Raw genomic sequence first — 16,066 nt, 5'->3', positions numbered from 1 at the left:
GGAGGCAGGTAAGGTGGGTTGGTATTCCCATCTCTTTCTTTAATTATGATGCCCCACTCCAAATGTTCTTGAGAACGATGCCTAACAACCTAATAGAACAATTGCTGTTTCACTACATAATCTGATGAAGGTGAAAGAGGAGAGTGAAAAAGCTGGCTTAGAGCTCAACATTCAAAAAACTGAGATCATGGCATCCAGTCCCATCACTTTATGGAAAATAGGTGGGGAAACGATGGAAACATTGTAAAGTGACAGACTTTATTTTGGGGGCTCCAAAATCACTGCAGATGGTGACTGCAGCCATGAAATTAGAAGACACTCGCTCCTTGGAAGAAAAGCTATGACAAACCTAGACAGCATATTACAAAGCAAAGACATTGCTGACAAAGGTCCATATAGTCAAAGCTATGGATTTTCCAGTAGTCATGTATGGATGTGAGAGCTGGACTATAAAAAAGGCTGAGTGCTGAAAAATTGATGCTTAAAGTGTGGTATTAGAGAAGACTCTTGAGAGTCCCTTGGACTGCAAGCAGATCAAACCAGTCAATCCAAAAGGAAATCAACCCTAAATATTCTCAGAAGCACTGATGCTAAAGCTGAAGCTCCAATACTTTGGCCACCTGATGCAAAGAGCTGACTCATTGGAAAAGACCCTGATGCTAGGAAAGATTGAAGGCAGGAGGGGAGGGGGATGACAGAGGACCAGATGGTTGGATGGCATCATCGACTCGAAGGACATGAGTTTGAGCAAGCTCCAGGAGATGGTGATGGACAGGGAGGCCTGGCATGCTGCAGTCCATGGGGTCACAAAGGTCACGCTCAGACACGACTGAGCAACTGAACAACAACACTACATAATGACAACAATAGCATCAAGACTAATATAAAAGCCAGCACTTTATATAACAGGGAGTCATTGCTTAATGAAAACAGGGTTTCAGTTTGGGATGATGAGAAAGTTCTGAGGATGAATGGTGGTGACAGTTGCATAACACTGTGACTGTACTGAACGCCTCTGAATGGGTCACTTGAGAATAGTTCAAATGATAAGTTTTATGCTACGTGTTTTTTACCACAATGAAAACAATGTAAAAAAAAAAATCACTGATTTCGTTTCCAGTCTAGCACACAAGAAACTCAGAAGTTGTCACTGTCCTAACAGAAAGTAAAAAGCCAAAAAATCAACATGTCTTCTTAGGTCTGTACGAGAAATGAGGTCACAGGGAAAATTTCAGCCCCTAGAATTGAAGAGACAGGCAGATACAGAGGGTTAGACTTACTGGAGCAGAAACCTCCACAGAAACCTTGGGTAGGAAAACCTGAACTGTAATCGACAGATAGCTGGAGACTCCGCATGGATGAGACTGAGAGATACAAACTCTAGTGGAATCTAGTCATCAGGAGATCCCTCACTTTTGTGAACTTCACCTCTGGGAGCCTGACCAAGCTTTCACAGTGAATACTGGAACTTCAATGAATGTGAGAGAGAAATTCCTTAACGCCTCTGACAGGGGAAGAGGAAATATATGGTATTTTTAAATATGCTAGAGCATTCTGTTCTTCTTAAAAAGACCTGCCTTCAGGAGAAACTATTTTACCAGAGCCTAAAGGGATTGGATCATGGAAAAAGCAAGAGAGTTCCAGAAAAGCATCTATTTCTGCTTTATTGACTATGCCAAAGCCTTTGACTGTGTGGATCACAATAAACTGTGGAAAATTCTGAAAGAGATGGGAATACCAGACCACCTGATCTGCCTCTTGAGAAATTTGTATGCAGGTCAGGAAGCAACAGTTAGAACTGGACATGGAACAACAGACTGGTCCCAAATTGGAAAAGGAGTTCGTCAAGGCTGTATATTGTCACCCTGTTTATTTAACTTATATGCAGAGTACATCATAAGAAATGCTGGGCTGGAAGAAACACAAGCTGGAATCAAGATTGCTGGGAGAAACATCAATAACCTCAGATATGCAGATGACACCACCCTTATGGCAGAAAGTGAAGAGGAACTAAAAAGCCTCTTGATGAAAGTGAAAGAGGAGAGTGAAAAAGTTGGCTTAAAGCTCAACAGTCAGAAAATGAAGATCATGGCACCTGGTCCTATCACTTCATGGGAAATAGATGGGGAAACAGTGGAAACAGTGTCAGACTTTATTTTTCTGGGCTCCAAAATCACTGCAGATGGTGACTGCAGCCATGAAATTAAAAGACACTTACTCCTTGGAAGGAAAGCTATGACCAACCTAGATAGCATATTGAAAAGCAGAGACATTACTTTGCCAACAAAGGTTCGTCTAGTCAAGGCTATGGTTTTTCCAGTGGTCATGTATGGATGTGAGAGTTGGACTGTGAAGAAGGCTGAGTGCCAAAGAATTGATGCTTTTGAACTGTGGTGTTGGAGAAGACTCTTGAGAGTCCCTTGGACTGCAAGGAGATCCAACCAGTCCATTCTGAAGGAGATCAGCCCTGGGATTTCTTTGGAAGGAATGATGCTAAAGCTGAAACTCCAGTACTTTGGCCACCTCATGCAAGGAGTTGACTCATTGGAAAAGACTCTGATGCTGGGAGGGATTAGGGGCAAGAGGAGAAGGGGACGACAGAGGATTAGACGGCTGGATGGCATCACTGACTCAATGGACATGAGTCTGAGTGAACTCTGGGAGTTGGTGATGGACAGGGAGGCCTGGCGTGCTTCGATTCATGGGGTCGCAAAGAGTTGGACACAACTGAGCAAATGATCTGATCTAAAGGGATTGGGGGCAAGAGGAGAAGGGGATGACAGAGGATGAGATGGCTGGATGGCATCACTGACTCGATGGACGTGAGTCTGAGTGAACTCCAGGAGTTGGTGATGGACAGGGAGGCCTGGCGTGCTGCAATTCATGGGGTCGCAACGAGTTGGACATGACTGAGCGACTGAACTGAACTGAACTGAACCTATTGCGGTTTTATCAGAGTCTAATTGGCCTGGGGGAAGGAAAATACCCAACTCCAGTCCTCTCTACCCATTCTGCCCCATCTAAGGGAGGGAAAAACAGACATGCTTATGAAGCTCATGGCCCAGAGACACAGGCTCACTAGAAGACTGAGACCCATTCATAAGACTGTGGAATGCTTCCCCTCACCCTACACCTTATCACCACTTCACTAAAAACCTGTTTACTAGAGTTCCTTTTATGCAGCTTGGCTTTCAACCAAAAAAACTACAAGGCATACTAAAAGGCAAAAACACAGTTTGATGATACAGGCAAAACATCAGAACCAGACTCAGAAAGAGCAGGGATGTTGGAACGACCAGACTGGGAACACAAAATAACTGTGATTAATATGCTAAGGATTCTAATGGGAAAAGTAGACAACCTGCAAGAATAGATGGGCAATGTAAGAAAAGAGATGGAAATTCTAAGAAAGAATGAAACAGAAACGTTAGAGATAAAAAAGTCTGTAACAGAAATGAAGTGGTCTCTGCCCTCCATGAAGACGCATAACATAAGAAACTTTCCAAATAGAACAAAAGAGTTCAGATAGAGGGCAACCCCCCGATAAAATGTCTGTTCCACATATCATGTGGGTTCAGGCTGGACCAACTCAGACACGTCTCACCCTTCTCCTGACAGATGCTAGAAGGGCTGAATCAGAGGATGGAGGTATTGCCTTGACCTTGATTTTCCTTCATCAAGTTTAAGTTCATGTTCACAGTATTCAAAAGAGGCTCAGTAAGCCCAGCCTAGTAGGTAACCTAAGGACAGAGGCAAAAAGAGTTTTAATAATTGTCCTATCTCTCCCTGTTCCTTTTTCCAGTCAGCTCACTCTGCCTTCTGCTGCACTTTGAAGTGTATCACAAAGGCTGGAGCTGATTTACTCCTGAGCATCCATCCAGTCCAGCTCTCAACCCAATTAACAAGTGCTTTGCCCTGGGACTGGGCAGGCGGGTGCTGCTAGGATATTATTACTCAGCTCTCCAGCCAGGCTCTTGAGAGAAGAGCAACCTTTGCATCCAGAAGCAGCAGACACATCTCTTTAAGGGAGATGAGGACAGTGTACAGAGGTCTGAGGAAACCCAAGGGGTCGGTCACCCAACCCAGAAGGGAGGCTAAAGTCAAGGAAGACTTCCTAGAAAACCCAATATTTCTGATAAGTCTAGAAGAAAGAATAGGAATTAACTCCATTGTGAAGGAAAAGGTACTCCATTCAAAGTACCCGTGTGTGCAGAGTTCCCGAGGTGTGAGAGGGCAAAATATACTCAAGGAATAAGTGCTGGGAGAGAGCTCAGAAATCCAGTCAATAGGTGGCTTATCACTTCTTAGTGCATCTCAGACCCCCTGGGGACCTGGTGAGTGCTACCTCAGATTTGAGCTCATACGCACACACACAGAAACTGACATCCACTGTCCAAGGATCTCCAGTTAAGAATTCTTTATGTAAGTCAATTCTTCCTTCACAGATGCCCAAATAGGCCAAGAGAATGTCAAGGTGGCAGTCACAGCAAAGCATTGCCTCTGCAGCAGTATTTTCTTTGGTCTCTCTTGTTCAGACTCGAAACTCACCTTAAGTGACTAATGATCTTTATTTCAAAGCGAAGCAGGTGAAAGCTGACTGCAAGCTTGGCAAGCATGGAGACAGCTTGACAGCTGATGTGCTTCACTGCGGGGTAATTAAGTGCCAAGTCAGATTTTTCTGAGAAGCCCCAAACACCACAATAGCCAGTCTTTTCTCTGAGGCTGTTGGTTTTCTTCATATAGGGAAGCTCAAATGCCCTCCTTGTGGCAAGGGGGTGGGGGTGGGGGTGGGCAGGGCATGTTGCAGAATAAGCTTAGGAGTAAATATTCTGGAGCTTGTCTGGGAATGAACTCAGGGTGTCATCATTCAGGGTGCAGATTTCCAGTTAATCCCTAAGTCGCAGTCCAGCCTCTACCACACCCTCACCTTTTCCCTATACTGTGGCCACTAAATCTGGGCCCTCGCAGGTGCAGTTTCTGTAGATATTCGATCCCGGTATCCTCTGAGGGGTGAGTGCCTGACTGCAATGGGTCAAAATGCCACAGAGGCTTGGGGTCAATCCTCTGCCTCGTCTTCACTTCCTCCACTACCTGGTTCTCCCAGCGCCTGAGCCCTCCGGGGTTCCGGGGTGAATGAGCTGTTCCTGGATACATGCCCCTCCTTAGGTAGGACGGTTGACTCTCCTCCATTTTGCCAAATCGTTTGCCACTCCCCAGCCAACTTACTGTCTCCATTTGCTGTCTCAGGGTTGGAGCTGTCTCCTGGTTTCATCAAAGATAGAGAGGGTGCTTGCACGTTCTCCCTGTGGTCTGGAATGGCTTTTATATTTTATAAAGAGAGAACAGCATAGACATAAGACTCAGCTACTCTTAAATATGCTTAACAATACTGAACTGCACACTGAAGAATGGTGAAGATGCTAAATTTAACGTTATTTGGTCTTTTGCCAAAATTAAAAACAAAACAAAACTCAGCCATCTTAAAACCAGAAGTCTCCCTGTTCGGTTTTCTATGAATTTTGAAAAACAAAAACAACAAGCCATTTCCTTGACCATCTACTTACGTGTAGAATGTGGATACTTTTATTCCTTCTATACAATTTATTGAGATAATTACAGGGAATATCTAAAGCTGTGGTTCTCAAAGTGTGGTCTTCAGACCAGCTACATCAGCATCACCTAGAAATTTGTTGAAATGCAAATTCTCTGGTTCTACCATAGACCTACTAAATCAGAAATTCTACAGTCTGTGTTTTAAAAGCCTCTCCACAACTAAATATTGAGTGTTAGCTTTGTGACTGCTGATAAATAGTTAAATTGTGAGAATCACTCATCTAGAGCAATATGGGGGGAAAGAATGAAATTAAGCATAGGTTGAACATCAAAGGGAGGATATAACTCCATCACATGGAGAAAAGGTAAAGGAAATCATGAAAGTGGGGTAGTAGGTAATTCATAGACTGGCAACCATGTGTCAGGCACCATGCTTGCCCATTTACATATTTATGTAATCTTCAGCTTCCTTGAAAAGAATTATTCCCCCACTTTGCAGATAAGAAAACTGAGGCTTAAGGAAGGTAACTTAGCTTCTTAAGAAGGATTTCAACCAAGATCTGCCTGATTTCTTAGGTCCTTCTCTTTATTTTCCACATCTCCCTCTTTTAAAATTAACCCCAACACTGAGAATATCTCTGGATATGGGAGACAGAGAAAACCAATAACCCTATCCATCCTTCAAAGTAGAACTCAAATGTCACCTCTTTGGGGAAGTCTTCCAATACTACCTTGCTCAAAGTTAACCTTCCCATAGCTCTTTGCACTTACGTGTTTCAGAGTATCTTATATACCTTATTGTAGAAGTTCTCAAATCTTTGGTCCCAGGATCCCTTATGAATTATTGACATTCATAGCAAATGAAGCTTCACCTAAACCCCACAACTTATGCAAAAATTAACTCAAAATGTATGAAAGATTGGATGTAAAATGTTACACTACAAAACTTTTAGAGGAAAAAAAAAAAAATCTTGAGGACCTAGGGCTGAGTAAAGAGTTCTTAGATTTAACACCAAAAGCATGATTCATTAAGAAAAAAAAAAAAGATAAATTGGATCATTCAAAATTAAAACTTTTTGTTCTGAGAAAGAGACTGTGAAGGGGATAAAAACACTAGGAGAAAATATTTGCTGATCACATAACTGAAAAGGTCTGGTATCTAGAATATATAAAGGACTCTCAAAACTCAAGAGTGAAAACAAATAATCCAACCAATTAGAAAATGAGCAAAAGACATGAACAGATATAGCAATGAAAAGGATATACAGTTGGCAAATAAACTCCTTCCTGGATCATAGCCTTGTTGTGGCAAAGGGGCTTGCATAACCCAATGAAGCTATGAGCCATGCCGTGCAGGGCCACCCAAGACAGTACCAGAGCACCTTACCTGTGTCCTGAGAAACCTGTATGCAGGACAAGAAGCAACAGTTAGAACTGGATATGGAACAACAGACTAGTTCAAAATTGAGAAAGAAGCACAAGAAGGGTATATAGTGTCATCCTAATTATTTAACTTATATGCAGAATATATCATGTGAAATGCTGGACTGGATGAATCACAAACTGGAATCAAGATTGCCAGGAGAAATATCAACAACCTCAGATATTCAGATGATACCACTCTAATGGCAGAAAGTGAAGAGTAACTAGAGCCTCTTGATGAAGGTGAAAGAGGAGAGAAAAAGCTGGCTTAAAACTCAACATTCAAAAATCTAAGATCATGGCATCCAGTCCCATCGTTTCATGGCAAATAGAAGGGGAAAAAGTGGAAGCACTGACATTTTATTTTCTTGGGCTCCAAAATCACTGCAGACAGGGATTGCAGGCATGAACAATAACGCTTGCTCCTTGGAAGAAAAGCAATGACCAACCTAGACAGAATATTAAAACGCAGAGACATCACTTTGCTGACAAAGGTCCCTATAGTCAAAGCTATGATTTTTCCAATAGTCACATATGAATGTAAGAACTGAATGTAAAGGCTGAGCACTAAAGAAATGATGTTTCCAAACTGTGGTGCTGGAGAAGACTCTTGAGAGTCCTTTGGACAGCAAGGAGATCAAATCAGTCAATCCTAAAGGAAATTAACCCTGAGTATTCATTGGAAGCAGTGATGCTAAAGCTGAAGCTCCAATACTTTGGCCACCTGATGCGAAGAGCAGCCTCACTGGAAAAGACCCTGATGCTGTTGCCAAAATCTTGGCTCCCTGTCCACCAATGCCAAATTGAAATATGGAGACAGAGTTTGGAGGAAATAGAAAAGAATAGGTTTATTATTTTTACCAGGCAAAAGGGAAACATAGCAGGATAACACCTCAAGAACTGTGCCCTCCTTTCTCAGGAAAAGGAAGAGGTTTTATATCCTCTTGAAGGTCTTGCTTAATTTTCTCTCCTGCAAAATTTCTGAATGGCCACAGCTGGCATCAGGCAACTCAGCAACTGGTTCTTGTGTCCCTGAAGTTATTGGCCCATGACCTTGCCAAAATGCAGAATGCTACAAGAGAGTGTATGGAGGAAAGTATGCCAGGGACAGAGTATAATATATATGGAATCAGAGAGTAATTAGCTTTGTGAAGGACAAATCCAACTACAAGTATTTGTTTGTAGTAACAGTTAAAGAATAACCAAGATTGTTTAACTCTCTTAGGCCTGTTTGACTTGTATGTGCCAAAGATTGTTCACTCATTTCTGTTTTGCTGCAACAAATTCCCCCCGTTAGTTATTGCCTCTGTTATCAGTGGAGGAAAGGAAACAGGCATTGTTCTTGTCTGACTGCAGACAAAAACTTCAGTTTTGCTCCATTTGACAAACATCAGCTGCCTGGCCCAGGGGTCCATCCATCTCCTACAACAATGCTGAGAAAGATTGAAGGCAAAAGGAGAAGGGGGAGGTAGAGAAAGAGATGGTTGGATAGCATCACTGACTCAATGGACATGAATTCGAGTAAACTTTGGAATATAGTGAGGGACAGGAAAGCCTGGTGTGCTGCAATCTATGGGGTGGCCAGAAGCCAGACACAACTTAGGGAAGGAACAACATGTGAAGGTATTTTCAACATTATTACCATCAGGAAATACAAATTAATATCACAATGAAATATCCCTACACGACTATCAGAATGGCTAAAATAAAAAATACCAATGACACTATATGCTGGTAAGGATGCAGAGAAATCAGATCACTCATAAATTTCTGGTAGGAATGTAAATGGTATAGCCACTCAGGAAAAGTTGCTGTGATCTGTTACAAAATTAAGCATGTGCTTACCATACCACCCAGTAACTGTACTTTGGGGCATTTATCCCAGAGAAGAGAACTTAAGTTCATACAAAAGTCTGTACATGAATTATGAACATTCAGGTACTTTATTCATAATAAAGCAACTTTATTCATAATAGCCAGAAATCAGAAACAACCCTAATGTAGAACAATTAAACAAACGGTGGCCCATCTGTGCCTGGAACAGTCCTAAGCTGTAGCAGGAAACACGCTATTAACACTTGCAACAACATGGATAGGTTGCAAAGGAATTATACTGAGAAGACCAACCTCAAAACGTTACATGATGTAAATGAATTATTCCATTTATATAATATTCTTGAACTGACAGAACTACAGAGTGGGAGAATAGGGGTTAGGGAGGGAGGGAAGGAGGTGGCTGTGTCTGCAAAAGGGCACTGAGGCACCCTTGTCACGGAACTGTTCTGTGTCTTGACTCTGGGGGTGGTCACACCAATCCCCACACACGATAGAGCCGCACAGTACTGAACACACTCACAAATACAAGGAAAATGGGTGAAATCTGGAAAAGATGGGTGCAGGGGCCAGTTTCCCATTTGTGATACTGTACTGAAGTTATACAAGACATTACCATTCAGGGAAACTGGACGAAGGGTACTCAGACCTCGCCATATTATTTCTCATGATTGCATGTGAACCTACAATGATCTCAAAATTAAAAGTTTAAAAAAAGAACTAAAAGCCATAAGAGTCTTTTGTTTATTTAGGCTCTGCTCTGCTGTGCTTAATCGTGTCTGACTTTGTGTTACCCCGTGGACTGTAGCCCACCAGGTTTCTCTATCCATGGGATTCTCCAGGCAAGAATACTGGAATGGGTTGCCATTTCCTCCTCCAGGGGATTTTCCCAACCCAGGGATCCAACCCAGGTCTCCTACATTGCAGGCAGATTCTTTACCGTCTGAGCCACCAGGAAGCAATATTTAGGCTATATTACCAAATTTGAAGTTAAAAAGGGGGACATTTTAACAGTATTTATTTAGTGACTTATCTTTGAAACAATAATGTGCATAAATTTAAAATGTATAAATACATAACAAACATTCTTGTAAAATACAAGTCTATTTTCAAAAATATTGAGAATGACCATATTTTACAAGTTGACAAACCACTTAAAAGTCTGACTTCAGAGACAACTGGATTCTCATGTCCATTTCTATATGCTGTGATATCACTTATCATGCAGCTTCTGGAAAATTCCATTGTACACACATGGAAAATTGAGAGTAAAAGGGGCAAACAGAGTCAATATTCTTATGAAAATAATACAGATCCCCTAAAAGGGTCTCAGGGACCACAGCTGAGAAACCCCTGCACTTGTGTGACACATGTGTTCCTGGACGGAGTGAGGACCAGAGAACATCTTCATCTCTATGTCCAAGCACCTTGCACGGTGACTGGCACAAGGCTGACACTGAACAACTATTTGATGAACCAATGGAATGGTAACGATTTGTTAGCCCTGCAGGGCGTGGGGGACGGGGTAGGGAGGGGGTGGGGAAGAGAGGAGGGGAAGGAGAAAGGAGGGGCCAGGGGACAGATATCGCCAATCTGGTCGACCGTGTATTACTTCAGACATTCAGTTGAGTCAGAATAAAGGTCAGCATGTTCTGGTGTAGCTTGGCCCCACGGAACAAACATTGCTCTGAGAAATCAGTTGGCTCCTGGAGCATGAAACCTGGGTCTACAATGACTGATTGGCCTTTTGAGAAAGGTCTCGCAGTGTCAGTTTCTCACAGTCTTGAACTTGAGGTCTCTCCACGCTGCTTAGCCTTAGCATGAGGACATGGCTAAATGGGCTGTGCAGAGACACAGTAAACACTTCTCTCTTGCCTTCTTTCTTTCCCCTCGTGCTCCTGACTCCCTAGGTCACCCCCCCACCCCCACCAGCATCCTCAGTGGCCCGTCTCGGTCCACTTGGTCCACAGCTGCTCTGGGGAGAGGAAAACAGCTTCTAGTCACTAGGCTGCCAATTGTTCTCAGTCTCATCCAAGGTATTCACCAAAGCACAGTTTATCAGAGAACGTAGAAAAGGCACAGGCTGGCTTAAAACTGCCTCTAAAAAATGCTTTTTGGTATCTGCTTTGTGCCAGACACTCAATCAGATGGTGGGATAGTTTCAGATGATGACCCTTGCCCCCATTTCAGGAAGCCCCGGCTCTAGTGGGGATATGACTTGACTCCACACTGGCTGGGAACAGGGACTCTGAAGTGAAACGAGTTCCTGGTGAGGAGAAATCACCTCTCATAGGATCCAGGAGAGAGGTGGATTGTGTCCTTGAAAGGAAAGAGAAGACTGTTGCCAGGCAGGTGGAGGAACAGCACACCAGAAAGCATTGTATTAGGGAAGATGGTCGATGGTGATCAAGCCAACCTCAGGGAACAGTGGGGTAAGTAAAATGAAAGTCTATCCCTTTCTACCATCACAGTCTAGGCTTAAGTGGTCTTCTGGCCCCGATAGTGACCCCACAGGGTCAGGGACCCAGGCCTATCCCTCCTGATGCCCCCAACACCTGAGGCCTGGCCCTCATCTGTTTTGTGGTTCAGAACCATCAAGTCAGCCAGTGGGAGTGCACAAGCAGAAGGTAGGCACGCTCCTTCCTTCTGAAGGCACAATTCGGAAGTTGTACACTTTACTTCCCATTTGCCAGAGCATAGTTACAAAGGAGTCTGGGAAATGCAATTTTAAAATGCAACCGTCTATTGCTCTATAAGAAATTGGGAGACAACTAGAGGTTCCTGCCCCAAGCACAGAGGTGAGAAAGTGGAGGGAGTTTTGAGAAGCCAATAACTAGGTGTGTTTAGAAGTTGTAGGACAGAATAGGAAAGGTAGGCTTGAGTCACAAGTTAGAAAGGGGCCACTTCATTCTGTAAGTCAGGGGTTTCAAACTTGAGCTCACAGCAGCATCACTTGTTGGAGCTTAGCCCCTCTTCCAGAGTGTCTAATTTAGTAGGTCTGCAGAGGAGTCTGAAAATGTACATTTCCAACAAGTTCAAGGGCACTGCTGGTTCAAGAACTTTGGTAAATGTGGAGCCACGGTAAGTTTAGACAGAAGAGCAAGAGAAGAGCAAGAAGAGCAAGTCTGTATTTCAGAAAGCTGATTCTGTTACAGTGACAGGGAACAAACTGTACCAGAACTTCCCAGAGTACTAGAGCTTCTCACCCTCTTGATCCTTAATGTTCCCGAGAAATTTCATTCAAGAAAAATGGAGATGACAAAGAGCCTGCAAAGCAGAGTTCATGGAACTCCAGTGCCCAAGTGCCACTCCCACACCTAAGTTTTTCCATCAATAATAATAATGAGGACCATTTATGTGCCCAGGTTGCCAGATGAAACAGATCAAAAAGTTGGACAATGTCCCGAGGCTGTAGGGATTCGCACTTATCTATCCCATAGGTTGGAGAGAAAAGCGGTACAACTCTTGAAAGGCAGTTGACAATCAAACCAGAATTCTAAACGCCTATACTCTTTGACCCAATGGTTCCATTTCCAGGAATTGAGCATATAGATACACTCAAGTTTATGTGCAAAAGACAGGTTATTTAATGCTCATTGTACTGGCAAGAGATGAGAAACAATCTGAATATCACCCACAGAAGGTTGGTTAAATAACCCATGGTGCATCTAAAAATGGAATAATGGCAACCCTTAAAAATAACGTTAGGGCTTCCCTGGTGGCTCAGTGATAAAGAATCCGCCTATCAATGCAGGAGACATGGGTTCAATCCCTGCTCTGGGAAGACCCCACAAGCCACGTGGCAACTAAGCCTGTGTGCCATAACCACTGACCCTGTGGTCTAGAGCCCGTGAGCTGAAGCAAGAGAAGCCACCGCAACTAGAAGCCCATGCACTGCAATTAGAGAGTAGTCTCCCCTACTCAAAGAAACTATAGAAAAGCTGGAGCAGCAATGAAGACCCAAATAAAAAATAATTAAAAAAAAACAAACAAAAAACAGATCTTAGAAGCCAGTTTAGAATAATCACAGTTAGAGATAAAACATATGTCTCAGTATGTGTGTCAAGGGGCAGAACACACACACACTGAGACATATATTTTATCTCTGTCTGTCTGTGATTATTCTAAACTGGCTTATAGATCTACATTTGTATACATGTCTATATGCTTATGGGCTTCCCTGGTGGCTCAGATGGTAAAGCATCTGCCTGCAATGCAGGAGACGTGGGTTCGATCCCTGGGTCGGGAAAATCCCCTGGAGAAGGAAATGGCAACCCACTCCTGTACTCTTGACTGGAAAATTTCATGGACGGAGGAATCTGGTAGGCTACAGTCCATGGGATTGCAAAGAATTGAACACAACTGAGCGACTTCACTTTCCTTTTTCACTATATGCTTATAAATGCAGAGTACATTTCTGAAAGGATTTCAAGAAACAGTCTGCCTCTTAGGATAGGAATTGGAATGGAAGTCCAGGTTGGGAAGGAAACTTACTTTTCACTGTAGCCTTTTTGTTTGATTATTTCAACCCTGCATATGCATTATTTATCTAAATAAATAAACATAGAAGCACTGCCATGTTTTATTTCACTAAATCTTCAGAAAACCTGGAAAGAAAGTACTCTTACTATTCACAATGTACAGGGAGCTTAAATCATTTGGGGAAGGGGCAGAGGGGGAATGGAAGGACTTCCTTTGTAAATATTCCCCCTGGCTGATTTCCAGCTGCCACCCTGACGTCACTGTGCAGAGCTTGGGAGAGATGTGCATGAACAGCTCTCATGAGCCTTGAGGAAACAGCTCCAGCACAGCCTTGTAGGGGAACTTGCACCCCCAAACCAGGCACCATTGACTCTTCCCACTTCATACCTGAAGTGATTATTTTACAACAACAAAACAAATGTAAGCAAATAAACCATTTCGGGACCTAAGAGCAGCTTCCAGGGATCTTTATAGACACTAGGGCATTTACTTACAGTATAAACAACCTGCTTGCACTAAATTTGAAACAGAAACCCAGAAATTAAAATTAAGCATCTGGGTTTTATATTTGCAAATTGCTTTGCCATTCTCTTTATGAAATACTGCACACAGCTATATAAACATAAGGCAATAAGAGAACAATAAATAAATCAGTGTTAGTATTCTGTCAACACAGCCCCACATTCTTACCAGGGCCAGCCATCTAAATTAGGAAGTTGGTTTAGAAACTCTCCCGGTGGCTTTATTTTTTTTCTTCTCCGGTGGCTTTAATGGGAGAGGGTGAGTGAGAGGATCAGACAGACTCTGGTTTGAGTTGTGTTTCAGCTCTGCCATTTGTGAGGTCCCTCGGGCAAGTCACCTCACCTCTGAGTCTCAGATTACTCATGTGTTAAGTGAGGACAGGGCCCACTATACAGATTTGTACAGGCAAGTTTGCCAAGTTTAATAGATAAGGTTAATGTGTGGTCTACACCTGGATATAAGGCAAGTGGTTTTCACCATAAATTATCCCTCAGAGGAAAGTGGGAATTGCTTTGTATTTCATTTTTTACAAAGCCTCACAGTCTTTCGTATTACCTAGACTATCTCACGGAGAAGGCAATGGCACCCCACTCCAGTACTCTTGCCTGGAAAATCCCATGGACGGAGGAGCCTGGTAGGCTGCAGTCCATGAGGTCGCTAAGAGTCGGACACGACTGAGCAACTTCACTTTCACTTTTCACTTTCATGCATTGGAGAAGGAAATGGCAACCCACTCCAGTGTTCTTGCCTGGAGAATCCCAGGGACAGAGGAGCCTGGTAGGAGGCCGTCTATGGGGTCTCACAGAGTCGGACACGACTGAAGCGACTTAGCAGCAGCAACAGCAACAGCAGCAGCAGACTATCTCAACTACTATATTTTTTAAGTTATTTTCTATGTATTTGTTTGTTCAGCTTCACCAGGTCTTAGTTGTGGCACGCAGAATCTTTAGCTGCAGCATGCGAACTCTTAGCTGTGGCAGGTGGGATCTATTTCCCTGACCAGAGAGTCTTAGCCATTGGACCATCAAGGAAGTCCCTCTTCAATTACTTTAAACAACAAAGTATTGTTTGCAAAAGACCAATTTACAGAAGTCACCTGACGAAGGGGTTTAAAAAGAGTTTTTGACACAGATGTAGTCATTATACTAGAGAAGGCAATGGCAACCAACTCTGGTACTCTTGCCTGAAAAGTCCCATGGACGGAGGAGCCTGGTGGGCCACAATCCATGGGGTCACTAAGAGTTGGACACAACTGAGCGACTTCACTTTCACTTTTCACTTTCATGCATTGGAGAAGGAAATGGCAACCCACTCCAGTGTTCTTGCCTGGAGAATCCCAGGGATGGGGGTAACCCTAGTGGGCTGCCGTCTATGGGGTCACACAGAGTCGGACACGACTGAAGCGACTTAGCAAAGATGCAAGCCTCATAAAGAGGACTTTAAAAAGGATGTTGTGATCACAAATATCAACCAATAGGACACACACAAAAAAATACTGTGCTAAGATTAAGTGAACTGGGACTTTAAGTATAAAATATCTCAGTGACAACATCATATAAAGCTCAGAAAGTTCTGGATAACAAACAAATTATATAGGAGTGAAATGTATGTCATCTAGAAAGTGAGTTGGGTGATTCAGAAACCATCTGCCCATGAAATTTTCCAGGTAAGAATACTGGAGTGGGTTGCTATTTCCTATTCCAGGGGTAATAAAGATATGAGGTCAAAGATGCACAGGATGAGATGCAATAAAGATGTTTTGTAAAGTGTCAGATTGGGGGAAAAAACAGTATTTCTAAATTAATATATAATCTATGTAAATAACATTTAAGTATATTAACAATATTTAAAACATGTACATACCTAAAATAATACATATTATACATAGACATTTGATAATTTCATCGATGTCTTAAGAATTTATACATTCAAGATGGGCCTCCAAATATTTTCTTTTTTGCAAACTTCTCATTGTGAAAAATGGGAGGATCATTTTATATTGGGGATCACCTATCATGGAGACATGTATTCAGAAGCACTTAAAACTCACAAAGCTCTGTGTGGTTGTGACAGGTACTATTAGGGCTGATAATACAATTTTTTAATCATGATTGTTCTCCCACACATTGGGTTCTTTAGTTGTGCTCTTCTAAGCACTTACCTGGATTGGAATTTCCTAGTCTTCAGTGGAATTTCTTAGTTGTGTGATCTTGGGTAAGTTGCCTAAACTCTTCTGCCTCAGTTTCCTCATCTG

At 42.7% G+C, this 16,066-nt stretch overlaps 1 long non-coding RNA gene across 1 annotated transcript in view; it reads right to left on the bottom strand.

Annotated features, from left to right (window-relative positions):
* LOC138990422 (uncharacterized) overlaps positions 1–16,066 on the bottom strand; it is a 39,113-nt gene extending 23,047 nt beyond the window's left edge. The window contains exon 1 of the long non-coding RNA XR_011466525.1: positions 15,974–16,066. This is a non-coding gene — a long non-coding RNA (uncharacterized lncRNA). The remainder of the gene's footprint in view (positions 1–15,973) is intronic.

This window comes from Bos mutus, chromosome 13 (assembly GCF_027580195.1).
Source record: "Bos mutus isolate GX-2022 chromosome 13, NWIPB_WYAK_1.1, whole genome shotgun sequence".
Lineage (NCBI taxonomy): Eukaryota > Metazoa > Chordata > Mammalia > Artiodactyla > Bovidae > Bos > Bos mutus.
Note: the sequence above shows the minus strand (reverse complement) of the source record. Positions and strands in the feature narration are given on the sequence as shown.